Genomic DNA, 17,061 nt, shown 5'->3' on the forward strand with positions numbered 1-17,061 from the left:
GTGCGGCCACCATCTTTCTTTCCAGAGAGGAGCGGGCGGGCCGGTCAACGCCCTTCCCCCTCCGGGCCGGCTTGGTGGCGCGGTTCAACACAAGTCCATTTGCTTTTCTGCTCCAAGAGGCTGGTTCTCTGTGCTAAGTCCTTGTGCCTCCGGGGCCGTGGCCGTGCCGGAGAGCCGCTCGTGGGGGGCAGCTGGCGACCTCGGTGGGGCGTGGGGGACGGCCCACAAAGCCCCCCTTCCCATGAGGTCCCCGCCGCTCCCCCGAGCCCGGCTCAAACCTGCTTTCCACAAGGCTCCCGTGCGGCCGCCATCTTTCTTTCCAGAGACAAAGCAATATATTTTAGAATATGTGTTTGAATAAGAGCAAATGAGACTACTGTGCCTTCTAGAATGATGAACTTTTTTTTCTTTTTTTTTTCTTTTTGTGTCACACTTGGCAGTGCACAGGGGTTACTCCTGGCTCTCCACTCAGGAATTACTCCTGGTGGTGCTTGGAGGACCATATGGGATGCTGGGAATCGAACTGGGTTAACCATGTGCAAGGCAAATGCCTACCCTGTTGTGCTATTGCTTTAGCCCCTGATGAAGAACTTATAAGAAATTGAAAGAGTAGTAAGCAAGCTCCAAGATTAAGCAGATTTAATTATATCCTATAATGCATATGCTATAGTCACTGGGGTCGAAATAGGAATTTGGTCCTGAGATTTCAACAGGAATTTTATCTGTAATGTGCGAAGGTAATCTGGGGTCTTCCCCAAGATAGCATGCTCGGGGTGATGAGGCTCCCTGAGTTGCCACGAATGTTCTGTTCTTTCATGTAATTGTAATTCACATCATCAGGGATGCTCAAATGATATTACAGAATGATTCTATTATCAGTGAAGAACTTAAAAAAGGTGTGTAAATTCACAGTTGCTAAAGAATTTTTTTCTTTGTTTGTTTAAAAATACATGTCTGGTATTATCACAAAAGTAGACACTGACTATCCCGTTTGCAGCAAGCAGTCAAGCAGAAAGGTTGTTTTGCCTTTTGTTTTGTTTGGGGCCCTCACCTGGAGGTGTTCAGAGCCTATACTGCAGCTAGAGCTTAGGGGCCATGCAGTACCAGGGCCTGAACACAGAACTCACGTGTGAAGCATGCGCTCTGGCCATCTGAACTATCTCCCTAGACCTTACTGTGTTTTTATAGGAAAGGTATATTGACTGCTCCACATTTTATCAATTTCTATCTTGTTTGGTTTTCAGAAACTTTGTGCTTGTGGTTCCCTCCTCACCGTTCCGAAACAGGGCAGTTTTTGCACCTTCCCATAGCTCAGTCTGAGCCTGCCTCCTCCCCCTTCAACTCGTTTTATTGTCTGTGGTGCATCTCCAAGGCAAATTCATTTATAGTCCAGGCACCAGCAAACTAGCGCTGCTTGAACACTCCATGGGGAAGCAATTATTCCATCAGCGGCCTCTTACTGTCCTCATCGTGCCACTAATTTCTGCATGATTTAAATGTGCATTTGCCACTGTCTATTATTTGCCTGGTGCTGACACCACAGGTACTATTAGCAGAGCAGACCTGGTTCTCTATTTTTATCTTCCCTATGGTGTCAGGTTGGTGTTCTGGCATTGGAAAAGAGAAAAGCCTAGAAGAGATTGGGACCTAGCTCTTGGTCTGTCTCCACAAAGCACTTAGAAGTCACCAACCCTGGGGTCCCATTCTGGCTTTACCATTCACAGGTCATATAAACGCGGATGTTTCACTCGAACTTTCAGTTTCAGTTTTCTATTTGAGAGGGAGAGGATAAAGCAAGAAGTCTGTTGGAGAAGTCTTCCATTCATTTTTTTATGGCATCATTCAAATATTCTTGGGGAAATATTTGAAATGCAGAACAGATGCATTTATTACAGTGCTATAAGAACACATTCAATAAACAATTTTAATGGGCATGACAGGGACATTAATTATGTGGCATTCTCCTCCATGCTGTCAAATTTTTGATCTTTGAGTTGGAGATACTACTATGAAATGCTTCTAGTTGACAACAAGTATGAATGACTGGACAGAATTTCACAAGGTTCTCTAAACACAGGGAAAAAATCAGATTCTTGGCACTGTACAGAGACAGAGAAGGACCATGGGAGTGAACCCCTATTTTCCCTCTGCATAATCAAGAGGCACCAAGTTGTTTTTTGGCAGATGGCTTTAGGGTCAACATGGGTAAAAATGGATAAATCAAGGTGCCTGCTAATCCTTGCAATCTGTATGCCTGGTTGGGAGTGCCGGGTGTACCATGCACAGCGGCCGTTAAAATCCATGCTCATTCCACCTTTTTTAGCTCCTGTGAAATGAAATTCAGTGATCTGACCAATGAGCTGGGAGCAGATATGTTGGTGACACTAACAGATAAGAAAATAAGAGCTGATCTGCTCATACAAAAATCCTTTATCTTGTTTGACAACAGGTTCAGGAGGGTAACACTCTAAGATAGAGCTGGATGACCAACGTACATTCGACTTTCTGCCTTAGGAAAAAAATAAGCCTTTTTGTCTGACTTGCCCAATTTGGGTGGCTTGTCTGTTACAATATCTAGTGACTATTATGTCATTTGAGATAAAATAGTAGATATGGAAGAAGGAGAATAGAATGGAGCATATCAAAAATTATGGAAGCAGCCAAATTGGCAGGGTTGTGGTGAATAAGTTACCCTCATCCACTATGGGTTAGAATGTCATCTGGTTCAGTCTATATGGAAAGCAATGTGGATATCTCTAAAAAAAAAAGGAATAGAACTAGCATATGACCCAGCGATATTACTTCTTGGCATCTATCCACAAAACATAAAATCATTAATTCAAAAGGATATATGCATACCTGTGTTCATTGCCATACAATAGTCAAGATATAAAAACAACCCCAATGGCCAATTACAGATGACTGGATCAAGATGCTATATTACATATATATGTATATATAACACTATAATATATAATAGATGCATACATTATGTATATATAGATATATATGTATAAAATGGCATACCATGCATTTCTATGCATCCCTAAGAAAGAACAAAAGCATTCAATTTGCAGCAACATGGATGGAATTAGAGAATATGCTGAGTGCTATCAGATTCATTTCTGGGATAGAAAAACCTATTAAATAAATCTATTCATAAATCCTACTTTATTTGATCTGTATTTGTTAATAATCACATATACATAGTTTGGACTCTAAAACATGCTATCATGAGTAAAAACTGGGTAGACGCATGCTGGACTTTCTAGTAGGTGACTTGCTTTAATATTCTCCATCAACTTCATAGAAACCATGATTTAAGTTTATGTATTTGGAAAAATTAGCATATTAATTTTCATGGCTTTCTGAGGCTGCTTGAGAATAATAACTCATGGAATGTTAATTGTGCTCATGCTGTTACTACATTATACTTCTAAGTAGTCATACCTCACCATTTTTCTGCCCGAACAGAGATATATGTGAGAGCTGATTGTCTTTCCCTTTACTCACCCACCCTTATCAGCCTCCTAAAAATAATCTGTTTTGAAAAGATGACAAACAACAGGCCATGAAATAAATTAGCATAAATAAATGGATCAAGAAGGTGATGACTATTAATAATAAGGTCTCAGTGGATTTAACATAAGATAAAGCAACACCAAAATATAAAATCATTGGATGAGGGTATATCTTTTGTTTCTCAGAAATGAAGGCAGCTCATGTAAGTCATTTACTGCACTAGATACCTTCTTTTATTTCATTTTTAAATTTAATTAAATTAATTTTTACAAGGTAATTTATTTTGAACTTTTTAAATAAATCACTGTGAGATAGACCCTTACAAATCTGTTCATGATTAGATTTCAGGCGTACAGTGTTTTTCAACACCCATCCCTCCACCAGTGTATATTTCCCTGCACCATTGTCCCCAGGTTCCATCCTATCACCCCCATCCCCTGCTTGCCTCTATGGTAGGTACTTTTCTTCTCTGTTCTTCTCTGTCTCTGTCTCTGTCTCTCTCTGTCTCTTTCTCTCTCTCTGCCTCTCTCCTTCCTTTTGGACATCGTGGTTTGCAATATTGATACTGAAAGGTTATCAAGGTTATCAAGGTTATCAAGAATATCTCATTACCTACTTTTAACCCTCAGATCTTGTCCAGTGTGATGATTCCCAGCTGTTATTGTCATACTGGTCTCTTCTCTATCTTACCTATCCTCAGCTCCCGACACACTTGTGGTACCTTCTTGCAGGAACAAAAGCACTGAATGCAGCCAGCATATTCACACTTGTTCTATTTCCTCATGAAAAAAAATCCATAGATCTCTTAAAAAATAAAATTAATATTAAATATTCCATTGGCTTAATTCCATACAGACACCAATGGGAATCTGAAAAGATTTGACTTTGGTAAGCAGTCCTAAGTGACTTTTTCTTTTCCTAATATCAAATAACATGAGCCTGATTCTCATCTTTTTCTGTTCAGTAAACAAATCCTGTATCCTTTGAATGTAAATTTTCATATTTATATAATCTGTAATAAAATAGACAGTGCATCCTAGAGTTTCATTGTCTGACTGAATAGACAGCAGTAAATTCAGGTAAACCAAGAACAACATCAAATATAAACACAATGTAAATACTTGCAAATTTCATCTCTAAGCTCTGATAAGTTAACCTTAAAATGTGAAGCTCTGTTGTATTAATTTCATCAATATTATTACTCAATGTCATTAATTATCCACTGTAATCAATTAGTCACTTGATCACTTGACTTCCCATTAATCATCGATTTGCTCGAGCGGGTGCCAGTAACATCTCCATATGTCCCTGTCGTGTGCTAGTGTAGCCCAGTGGTGTCTGTTCGCTCTAGGAACACGAAGAGCTTCGAACCGATCATTCATGATCTTGATGAAGAAGTCTGACCATCTGGTAGGTGGGCGACCACGCAGTCTTTTGACATCCCATGGGACCCAGCCGGTAACAGCTCTACTTCAGTGGTCGTCTTTAAATCTCATTACGTGACCAGCCCATCTGATTTTTGACACGTTGGCAAACAAGACAGCGTCCCTGATTCTTGATCGTCGATTGGAGGTCGGAACTCCAGATTCTTTCTCTCATTTGACTGAAATATGATATTCCAAGCATAGCTCTTTCAAGTCCTCTTTGGGAGACCCGAAATAGCGTTCTCATCCTGTTTGCGTAGGGCCCAGGTCTCTGAGGCGTATGTTAATGAAGGAAGAACAGTGGAATCAAAGAGATGTGCCCAGAGCCGGAGGTTCTTCGTCCTCTTAGCTATTTCTTCGACGCTCTTGAAGGCGTTCCAAGCTGCTCTCTTCCTCCTGCGCAGCTCGGGTGCCAGGTCATTTGTCATGTTGACTTCTCGACCTAGGTACACATAGCTGTTGCATTCAGAGATGGTCGTTCCATTGAGAGCGAATGGGGCGTCAGGAATGAGGCTGTTTCTCATAAACATTGTCTTCATAAGATTCAGCTGTAGTCTGACCTATCCACACTCACGGTCGAAATCGGCCAGCATTTGTGCCGCTTGGCTAATGTTTGGTGTTATTAGAACAATGGCAACAGCAAAGCGGAGGTGGTATATTTGCCGACCATCTATCTTCACACCCATACCTTGCCATTCCAGTTGTCGCATGATGTTCTCGAGGGTGGCACTGAAGAGTTTCGGTGAAATGGTATCACCCTGCGAACCCCTCTCTTGACATCGATGATTACTTCTTTGTAGAATGGTGAGATTCTGGTAGTGAATCTGTAATACAGCTCACAGAGGATCTTGATGTATTGAGCTTGAATGCCCGGATTGGCTAGGGCTTCAATGACCACTTCTGTCTCAACAGAATCAAAGGCCTTCTTTAAATCAATGAACGTTAGACGGAGCGGCATCTTGAACTCCTGAGAAACCTCAATGAGCTTGGTTATCGTGTGGATATGGTCGATTGTGCTGAATTCTTTGCAGAACCCGGCTTGCTCGCATGGTTGTCCTTCATCTAGTGTTCTGCCAATCCTATTTAGGATGACTCGAGTGAACAACTTGTAGTTGTTCAATTAGTAGCAGTTAATAATAATAAAAGCAGCCAAAAGCATGTGTTCTCCGTCAGTTAGTAATCAACCTTGAAATTACCATCTTTTGTGCTATGTTTATGCCTAACTGGATTTTCTGACATTTGTTACTCTGATGGCTTCAAGCTATTCTTCACAAAAGCTAAAAATTATTCCTATCTATTCTCTTTTAATATATCTAATAATTCTAATCATTTAATTAGTTATCTAATTATTCAGATGTTAATTTGCATTATCTTTCTGTTATTCAGAGCTCAAGGCTTTCTGTTGTACAGAGCTCATGTTGTATAAATATCTGTATCATTTTATTAATATCATTGGTAATGATAAAAAAGTTATCTGTGTTCTAGAAGCAAATCCCTCCACAGATGATTCATGAATATTATTTTTAATATTATTATTCATTTTATAGCATTTATAGTTTACCATAACTACCAATTTAATCAACTTTCAAGTTTCCTATGAATTTATCAACTCATTAATCTGACAGGTTTTAAAATAGAGGTGTTTTTATTGTAGAAAAACTTAAAAAAAAACCTGTATGAGTTCTGCTATTAGTTCTGCAATACTCTATGTAAAAATCAGGTAAGTATATTCACTATTAAGTTGTATGAAAATTTCCAAGAGAACTATATACATATTAGTTTTGGGAAGTTAAGAGAAGATGTTCATTTATTACTGCCATAAAAAGCATAACTTACACAAGAAAGATAGAAATATGTTAATAGAATTATTTCATTATTACATTACATGTTTCATAAAAAATTCCAGTAGATACATAGCATAAATTTCTTGTCAATTCAGGCATCCATGAGGTGGAAAGATTACTTTTGAGGTCCTTACAGAAAGAAATTAAGGTTCATTATGGAGGTTTTACTTGATAGCTCACATTTTCTTCTTATCTGCTGCAATATGAGGTATTTAATCCACAGTATTTATTTATTTATTTAATTTAGGCAGCATGATTTACAAATAACAGCTTTCTAATTTCTAAATAACAGTTTTGAACATTCAGCTTTCAACTTCAAACCCATCTCCAATTCTTTTTTTTTCCTTAAATTTTTATTAGTGAAACACCATGAGGTACAGTTGCAGACCCACAAATCTTTGTGCTTAGCTTTCAGCCATACAATGATCGAATACCCATCCCTCCACCAGTGCCCATTCTTACTAAGTTATTTGTAAACTCATCTCTTTCTTAAAGAGAAGATTTTTTCATTCCACAAAGCAAGGAAATAGTATCAAAAAATAAAAATTCCTTGACCCTGAATTACAAAATTCAGATTACCAAGCAGTCAGGGCGGGGGGGGCGGGGGTGGGAGGGTATGTGGTACGGATAGGAAAACTAGAGATAATTTGGGGGAAATGATATGGTAGAGGGTCTTAGGCACTTTGGTCATGTTGAGGTACAGAAATTTGCACATCAATACTATAAATTAGCACTATTGCAATCACATTACCTACAGTATTAAAAAAAAAGAATATTCTCTCTATTCCCCATTACTAAATAGTATGGGTTTTCATTTTTCTAGCTCCCTTTAACTGTTTTATCTCATAACTTATTGATTCCAAACTTATTGATCCCAAACCATAAATCTTAAGTATTCAGTTGGGGGGGATAACATTTTAGTTACCAATTGTTATATTCATTGTCTACTACATAAAAAAACTCAACAATTGTATAATTAATTATTCCAAAAATTCAAAGCCTAAACCATAATTTAGTTTCAGGACATAAAGTTTTGTGGGTCAGCTGGTATAAACTGAACTCAGAAAGAAGTACTTAGGTTTCTCCTTTGCTTGGGACCATCAGGCTAGCACACACAGAAATATCATGCACAGAAGAAAATAAGCTGAAAAACACAGACAATTTTATGGGGTCTTTTTTTGGTCAGTATATTATACCTCCTATATCTTCTAATATTGTTTAAAGCAAAACTCCCGTCAAAACTTAGTCAGAGAAACATATTCCTCCTGAGGAACTACAAAGTCATGTGGCAAAGAATAAGGAGAATCTTTGGGCAGAGAACCACAGGCATGAGTAAAATCTAGCAGTAACTTTAGTGAGGAAAGAGTAATAGTAAGCACAGTCAAATTGTAAGATCTGTAGGATTAAATAGGATGGAACATTTTTTTACAGATTAACATATAATGTATTTTAATATTATGGATTATATATATTTTTATTAATTAATTAATTAATTAATTTTTTTGAGTAAACCTTCTTTATTTATTTATTTATTTATTTATTGAATCACCATGGGAAAGGTTACAAAGCTTTCAGGTTTAGGTCTCAGTCATGCAAATATCAAACACATTTCCCTTTACCAAAACTTATTTTTTACCATGAAGAACCCCAATAAAACCCCACCCCCCACCCCTCCCAGTCCCTGTGGGGCAGATGAATTCTAGTTAACACTCTATCTGCTTTGATTAGATTCATTATTTTAATAAAAGATTCACCACTATTATTTAGAGTTTACCTCCCCCCCCAATCAGACATGCTGAAAAAGCACTGTGAAGTGATTTGCTTTCTACAGCTGGGTTCAAGAATTATATGTTGGTTTTGGATTTCTGCTATTTTACTTATTGACCCTGGAAGTATTTCTACTGAAAGTCAGATAGTTAAGAAATTGGTTTCTGTGCTCTGGAGACGTGGCCGTGCTGGAGAGCCGCTAGTGGGGGTCAACTGGTGGCCTCGGTAGGGTGTGAAGGGCGGACCGAAACGCCCCCCTTCCCATGAGGTTTTAGTCACCCCCACACCCCCGGCTCATACCTGCTGTCCACAAGGCTCCCATGTGGCCACCATCTTTCTTTCCAGAGAGGAGAAGGCGACTGGGGCAACACCCTTTCCCCTCCGGACAGACCTGATGGCCTGGATTAACGCATAGTCCTTTCACTTTTCTGCTCCAAGCTGCCGGGTTCTGCATTAAGTCCTTGTGCTTCTGGGGCCGTGGCCGTGCTGGAGAGCCGCTCGCGGGGGGCAACTGGTGACCTCGGTAGGGCGTGAAGGACGGACCGGAACGCCCCCCTTCCCAAGAGGTTTTAGTCACCCCCACACCCCCGGCTCATACCTGCTGTCCACAAGGCTCCCATGTGGCCACCATCTTTCTTTCCAGAGAGGAGAAGGCGACTGGGGCAACACCCTTTCCCCTCCGGACAGACATGATGGCCTGGATTAACGCATAGTCCTTTCACTTTTCTGCTCCAAGCTGTCGGGTTCTGCATTAAGTCCTTGTGCTTCTGGGGCCGTGGCCGTGCTGGAGAGCCGCTTGCGGGGGGCAACTGGTGACCTCGGTAGGGCGTGAAGGACGGACCGGAACGCCCCCCTTCCCAAGAGGTTTTAGTCACCCCCACACCCCCGGCTCATACCTGCTGTCCACAAGGCTCCCTTGTGGCCGCCATCTTTCTTTCCAGAGAGGAGAAGGCGACTGGGGCAACACCCTTTCCCCTCCGGACAGACCTGATGGCCTGGATTAACGCATAGTCCTTTCACTTTTCTGCTCCAAGCTGCCGGGTTCTGCATTAAGTCCTTGTGCTTCTGGGGCCGTGGCCGTGCTGGAGAGCCGCTCGCGGGGGGCAACTGGTGACCTCGGTAGGGCGTGAAGGACGGACCGGAACGCCCCCCTTCCCATGAGGTTTTAGTCGCCCCCACACCCCCGGCTCATACCTGCTGTCCACAAGGCTCCCATGTGGCCGCCATCTTTCTTTCCAGAGGGAGGAGGGCGGAAGGGACCAACACCCTTTCCCCTCCGGACAGACATGATGGCCTGGATTAACGCATAGTCCTTTCACTTTTCTGCTCCAAGCTGTTGGGTTCTGCATTAAGTCCTTCTGTTTCTGGTGCTGTGGCCGTGCTGGAGAGCCGCTCTCGGGGGGCAACTGGTGACCTCGGTAGGGCGTGAAGGACGGACCGGAACGCCCCCCTTCCCATGAGGTTTTAGTCGCCCCCACACCCCCGGCTCATACCTGCTGTCCACAAGGCTCCCATGTGGCCGCCATCTTTCTTTCCAGAGGGAGGAGGGCGGAAGGGACCAACACCCTTTCCCCTCCGGACAGACATGATGGCCTGGATTAACGCATAGTCCTTTCACTTTTCTGCTCCAAGCTGTTGGGTTCTGCATTAAGTCCTTCTGTTTCTGGTGCTGTGGCCGTGCTGGAGAGCCGCTCTCGGGGGGCAACTGGTGACCTCGGTAGGGCGTGAAGGACGGACCGGAACGCCCCCCTTCCCATGAGGTTTTAGTCGCCCCCACTACCCCGGCTCATGCCTGCTGTCCACAAGGCTCCCATGCGGCCGCCATCCTTCTTTCCAGAGAGGAGAGGGCGAATGGGGCAACCCCCTTTCCCCTCTGGCCGACTTGATGGCCTGGATTAACGCATAGTCCTTTCACTTTTCTGCTCCAAGCTGCTGGGTTCTGCATTAAGTCCTTGTGCTTCTGGGGCTGTGGCCGTGCTGGAGAGCCGCTCATGGGGGGCAACTGGTGACCTCGGTAGGGTGTGAAGGACGGACCGGAATGCCCCCCTTCCCATGAGGTTTTAGTCGCCCCCACTACCCCGGCTCATGCCTGCTGTCCACAAGGCTCCCATGTGGCCGCCATCTTTCTTTCCAGAGAGGAGAGAGCGAATGGGGCAACACCCTTTCCCCTCTGGACAGTCATGATGGCCTGGATTAACGCATAGCCCGTTCACTTTTCTGCTCCAAGTTGCTGGGTTATGCATTAAGTCCTTGTGTTTCTGGGGCTGTGGCCTTGCTCCAAACTTAACTATGATTTTCAGAGAGAAACGTTGGGTGGTTTACTTCCCATGGATTACTTTGTATATAGAGAGATGTCCTTTTGAGGAAAAGTCCTAGTTTCCGCATACTCGAGCTGTGCTTGTAGAGGCTTCTGGTCACCGGGGTTCCATCTGGGGGAGGCGGGATGCGGTACCTACCCCATCTGGGGCTTCCCGATGATCTCGGCTCTTTTTGGAACCTTTTTTTTTTTTTTCCTTCGGGATCTGTGGATCCCGCCCTCCATGTTGTCCTTCTCTTCACTTGAATGCTGTAAATATGGCGCTGGGGGGCGGGCTGTGGGCGTGACTTCCGGAATCTGAGGTTACCTGGGAGTTGTAGTCCCGGCAGATTTGAGGAAAAGTCCTAGTTCTCGCATACTCAAGCTGTGGTTGTAGAGGCTTCTGGTCACCGGGGTTCCATCTGGGGGAGGCGGGATGCGGTACCTACCCCATCTGGGGCTTCCCGATGATCTCAGCTCTTTTTGGAACCTGTTTTTTTTTCCTTCTGGATCTGTGGATCCCGCCCTCCATGTTGTCCTTCTCTTCAGCTGAATGCTCTAATTTATTTTTTTAATAGTGAGACATCATGATGTACAGTTGCAGACTTACACATTTTTGTGCTTGGGTTTCTATTATACAATGATCAAACACCCATCCCTCCACCAGTGTGCATTTCCCACCACCACGGATGCCAGTATCCCTTCCACCCCCCAGCCCCCATCCCACCCTGCCTCTGTGGCAGGGCATTTCCCTCTCTCTCCTATTGAGTGCTGTGGTTTGCAAAAGAGGCATTGAGTGGCAATCATGTTTGGTCGATAGTCTACTTTCAGCATGCTCTCCCATCGTGGGCGGATCCTCCCAACACCCTTTATTTGGTGTTCCCTTCTCTTTCTGAGCAACCTTTACCCCTAACATGTGTGGTTGTCCACCGGGTCATTGAGTAAAATTCCTGGTACTAATCTCTGCCATACTTGGGTGTTAGTTTCCTATTTTGTTACTTTATGTTCCCCAGATGAATGCAATCTTTCTTTGTCTATCCCTTTCTTTCTGAGTCATTTCGCTTAACATGATACTTTCCGTGTAGTACCACTTGTATGTAAGTTTAATGACTTCGTCTTTTCTAACAGCTACATAGTACTCCATTGTGTAAAGGTACCAAAGTTTCTTTAACCAGTCATCTGTTCTCGGGCAATCAGGTTTTTTCCAGATTCTGCCTATTGTAAAGAGTGCTGCAATAAACAGACAATTGCAGATGTCACTTCGGCTATACTTTTTTGCCTCTCTGTGATATATTCCCAGGAGTGGTATTGCTGGGTCAAATGGGAGCTCAATTTCTAGTTTTTTGAGAATCATCCATACTGTTTTCCAAAAGGGCTGAACCAGTCGGCATTCCCACCAACAGTGAAGGAGTGTCCCTTTCTCACTGCATCCACACCAGCACCGGTTGCTTTTGTTCTTGTGGATATGGGCCAGTCTCTGCGGTGTGAGTTGATATCTCTTTGTGGTTTTGACCTGCATCTCCCTGATGATTAATGATGTGGAACTTTTTCTCATGTGCCTTTTAGCCATTCGGATTTCTTCTTTGTCAAAATTTCTATTCATTTCATCTCCCCATTTTTTGATGGGGTTGAATGTTTTCTTTTTGTGGAGTTGAACCAGTATTTTGTATATCCTTGAAATTAACCCCTTATCAGATGTGTAGTTGGCGAATATCCTTTCCCATTCTGTAGACTGTCTTTGTATTTTGGTCACTGTTTCTTTTGAGGTGCAGAAGCTTCTTAGTTTAAGATAGTCCCATTTGTCTATCTCTGTTTTCATTTGCTTGGCCAGCGGTGTGACATCTCTGAAGACACTATTAGCTTCTATGTCATGAAGGGTTTTGCCAACATTTTCCTCAATGTATCTTATAGATCCCGGTCTGATGTTGAGGTCTTTAATCCACTTAGATCTTACTTTTGTACATGGAGTTAGGCAGAAGTCTGAGCCCATTTTTTTGCATGTAGCCGTCCAGTTTTGCCAGCATAATTTGTTAAAGAGGCTTTCCCTGCTCCACTTCACTTTTATTGCCCCCTTATCGAAGATTAGATATTTGTATGCTTGGGGGGGGGAGTCAGTATATTCAACCCTGTTCCATTGGTCTACAGCTCTGCCTTTGTTCCAGTGCCATGCTGTTTTAATTATTACTGCCTTGTAGTAGAGTTTTAATTTAGGGAGGTTGATTCCTCCCATTTTCTTTTTCCCAAGAATTGCTTTAGCTATTCGTGGGGGCTTATTGTTCCATATAAATTTCAGAAGTGTTTGCTCCAATTCTTTGAAGAATGTCATGGGTATCCTAATAGGAATTGCGTTGAATTTATACAGTGCTTTGGGAAGTATTGCCATTTTGACAATGTTAATTCTCCCGATCCATGAACAGGGGATATTTTTCCATTTCCTCGTATCCTCTTTTATTTCCTGAAGTAGAGTTTTGTAGTTTTCTTTGTACAGGTCCTTTACTTCCTTAGTTAAGGTGATTCCTAGGTACTTGATTTTCTGGGGCACAATTGTGAATGGGATTGTTTTCTTCATGTCTTTTTCTTCTCTTTCACTATTTGCATATAGGAAAGCCATGGACTTTTGGGTATTGATTTTATAGCCTGCCACTTTACTATACAAGCTTATTGTTTCTAGAAGTTTCTTGATAGAGGTTTTAGGGTTTTCTAAGTATAGTATCATATCATCTGCCAATAGTGAGAGCTTGATTTCTTCCTTTCCTACCTGGATGCCCCTAATATCTTTTTCTTGCCTAATCGCTATTGCAAGTACTTCCAGTACTATATTGAACAGCAGTGGAGAGAGTGGACATCCTTGTCTCATCCCTGATCTTAGAGGGAAGGCTCTCAGTTTCTCGCCATTGAGGACGATGCTTGCTGTAGCTTTGTGGTAGATGGCTTTAACTATATTGAGAAAAGTCCCCTCTATCCCCATTTTGGCTAGGGTTTTCATCATAAAGGGGTGCTGGATCTTGTCAAATGCTTTCTCTGCATCTATTGATATAATAATATGATTTTTATCTTCTCTTTTGTTGATATGGTGGATTATGTTGATTGATTTCCTAGTGTTAAACCAGCCTTGCATCCCCGGGATGAATCCTACTTGGTCGTGGTGTATGATCTTTTTGATGAGTAGTTGAATTCTATTTGCTAGCATTTTGTTGAGAATCTTTGCATCCGTGTTCATCAGGGATATCGGCCTGTAGTTTTCCTTTCTCGTGGTATCTTTGTTTCCTCTTGGTATTAGAGAGATATGGGCTTCATAGAAACTGTTTGGGAGAGTTTCCGTTTTTATCAATTTCCTGAAAGAGCTTGAGAAGGACAGGGAGCAGGTCCTCTTTAAATGTTTGGAAAAATTCGCTAGTGAATCCATCTGGGCCCGGGCTTTTGTTTTTGGGAAGGTTTTTGATTGCAGTTTCTATTTGGTTGATGTTAATAGGTCTATTCAGATACTCCAGGTCTTGATTCAGCTTTGGGAGATTATAGGAGTTCAGGAATTTGTCCATTTCTTCTAGGTTCTCTTGTTTCGTGGCATACAGACTTTCAAAGTAGTCTCTGATGATCTTTTGAATTTCTTTGGTTTCTGTTGTGATATCCCCCTTCTCATTTCTGATTCGGTTTATTAGGGTTCTCTCTGTTTCTTTGTGAGTGTTGCGAGTGGTTTATCTATCTTGTTTATTCTCTCGAAGAACCAGCTCTTGGTTTGATTGATCTTTCGGATTGTTTCTTTGGTTTCCATGTCATTGATTTCTGCTCTAAGTTTTATGATCTCTTTCCTTCTGCCTGATTTAGGCTCTATCTGTTGATCCTCTTCTAAGGACTTGAGTTGTGAGGTCAAGTTGTTTATGTGCACCATTTCTACAGACCTAAGATATGCTTGCAGAGCTATAAATTTCCCCCTTAATATAGCTTTCGCTGCATCCCATAGGTTCTGGTAGCTCGTGTCTTCATTCTCATTTGTTTCCAAGTATCTTTTGATTTTGTCCTTGACTTCGTTCCTGACCCACTCATTGTTCAGCATCAAGTTGTTTAATTTCCAGGTGTTTGATTTGGTTCTCCGTGTCTGTGTGTGATTCACTTCTATCCTCAGTGCATCATGGTCTGAAAAGATGGCTGATACTATTTCTATCTTCCTTATTTTGTTGAGGTATGTTTTGTGTCCTAGCACATGGTCTATTTTGGAAAATGTTCCGTGTGCACTGGAGAAGAATGTGTATTCTTTCTTTTTGGGGTGTAAAGCCCTGTATAGGTCTATAAGCCCTCTCTCTTCTATTTCTTCTTTCAAAGCCAATGATTCCTTGCTGGGTTTTGTTCTTGTTGTTCTGTCCAGAGGTGATAGGTCAATGTTGAAGTCTCCAAGTACTATTGTGTTGCTTGCAATGTCTTCCTTAAAATCTGTTAGCAGTTGTTTTAAATATTTAGCTGTTCCCTCATTAGGTGCGTATACATTTAAGAGTGTGATTTCTTCCTGTTGTACGTATCCCTTGATGAATAGAAAATGGCCTTCACTGTCCCTTCTAGCCTTTTTCAAGGTGAAATTAATGTTGTCAGATACTAGTATGGCCACCCCAGCTTTTTTACAGGAGCTGTTTGCTTGCAGGATTGTTTTTCATCCTTTGACTTTGAGTCTGTGTTAGTTCTGAGTGTTGAGATGAGTTTCTTGTAGGCAGCAGAATGTTGGGTTCTGTCTCTGTATCCATTTTGCCACTCTGTGTCTCTTCAATGGTGAATTGAGACTGTTGACATTGAGAGAGAGTATGGTTATGGGGTTTTGTGTCATGTTTCTGTGCAGGTGTGTTGTGGTTGTAGGGTTTGTCTTGTCTTATAGCAGCCCCTTTAGTCCTTGTTTTAGGTTTGGTTTTGAGTCTATGAAGTTCCTGATCTGCTGTTTATCTAGAAAATAGTGTAGCGTTCCATCTATTTTGAGTGAGAGCTTATCTGGATAGAGTATTCTTGGTGAAGCATTCATTTCAGTGAGTTTTTTGACTATATCTCGCCACTGTCTTCTGGCTTGTAGGGTTTCTTCTGACAGGTCTGCTGTGAATCTCAGGGGTTCTCCTTTGTATGTGATTTCCTTTTTTGCCCTTGCTGCTTGCAGTATTGTGTCTCTATCGGCAGCTTCGATCATTCTAACTATAATATGTCTTGGGGTGTTTCTGTTGGGGTCTCTTTTAGCTGGCACCCTTCGGGCTTCTTGAATCTGGATGGCTGTATTATGGAACTCTGGAAATTTTTCGGCGATAATTTGTTTAAGCATGGTTTTTTCATTGGGATTGTTTCCCTGAGCTTCTGGTAGTCCAATGATTCTGATGTTGTTTCTTCTGGAATCAACTCGTAGGACTCTGATTCGCTCTTGAGCTATTTTGAGGTCTCTTGCCATTGTTTGTTGTTCCCTATTGGCTTGGTGCAGCTGATCTTCCAAGTCACTGATTCTTTCCTCAGCTGTGGTCATTCTATTTTTGAGGGCAGTGAGTGAGGATTTGACTTCATCTATGGAATCTGTGATACGTGCCATTTCTGTGCGAAGCTTTCCAATTTCGGCTCTCATTTCTTGCTGTATTTTGTCAATTGTGCGATCGATTGTTTCTTTCATGTCCTCTTTCAGTTTAGCAGATATGTGTGTTTCATCGAGTTGATTGAACATCTTGATGACTTCATATCTGAATTCCTTGTCAGAGAGGTCCCTAAGATGGCTAGCACATACTGGGGCTTCTAGACTTATTTCCTCATGTTCTCCCTGTGGTGGGGATTTGCGTTGTTTCTTCATGTTGTTGTGTATGTGGAGGGGTAATATTTCTTGTTTTGAGTGACGGCTGCCCGCTGAAAATCAGGCCACGCCCACTTTAAAGCCACGCCCACATCTGAAGTGGCCACGCCCCCACGGATACCTGGTTTCTGTCCAGGAAGTGAAGACTGGGTGGGGGACAAGGGAGCGGCTCAGCTTGGGCAGGCGGCCGGCCCAAAGGGACAGGCAGGCAGGCGCAGATCCCCTTTTCCTCCCAGCGTTGGGGGGGCCACCTGCAGACACTTGCGCGGTGGGGTGGGGTCCCAGTCCCAGGATGGAACTTTGTGTTCTGATGTGACTTTGTTACTTCCTGGTGACTCACAGGGTGTAAGAACAATGAGAGTAGATGCTGCATAGATTCTTCTGGGGAGAAAATTCCTCTTTAAATTA

Source organism: Sorex fumeus, unplaced genomic scaffold, assembly GCF_029834395.1.
Source record: "Sorex fumeus unplaced genomic scaffold, SorFum_2.1 ptg000061l, whole genome shotgun sequence".
In the NCBI taxonomy this organism is placed as follows: Eukaryota; Metazoa; Chordata; class Mammalia; order Eulipotyphla; family Soricidae; genus Sorex; species Sorex fumeus.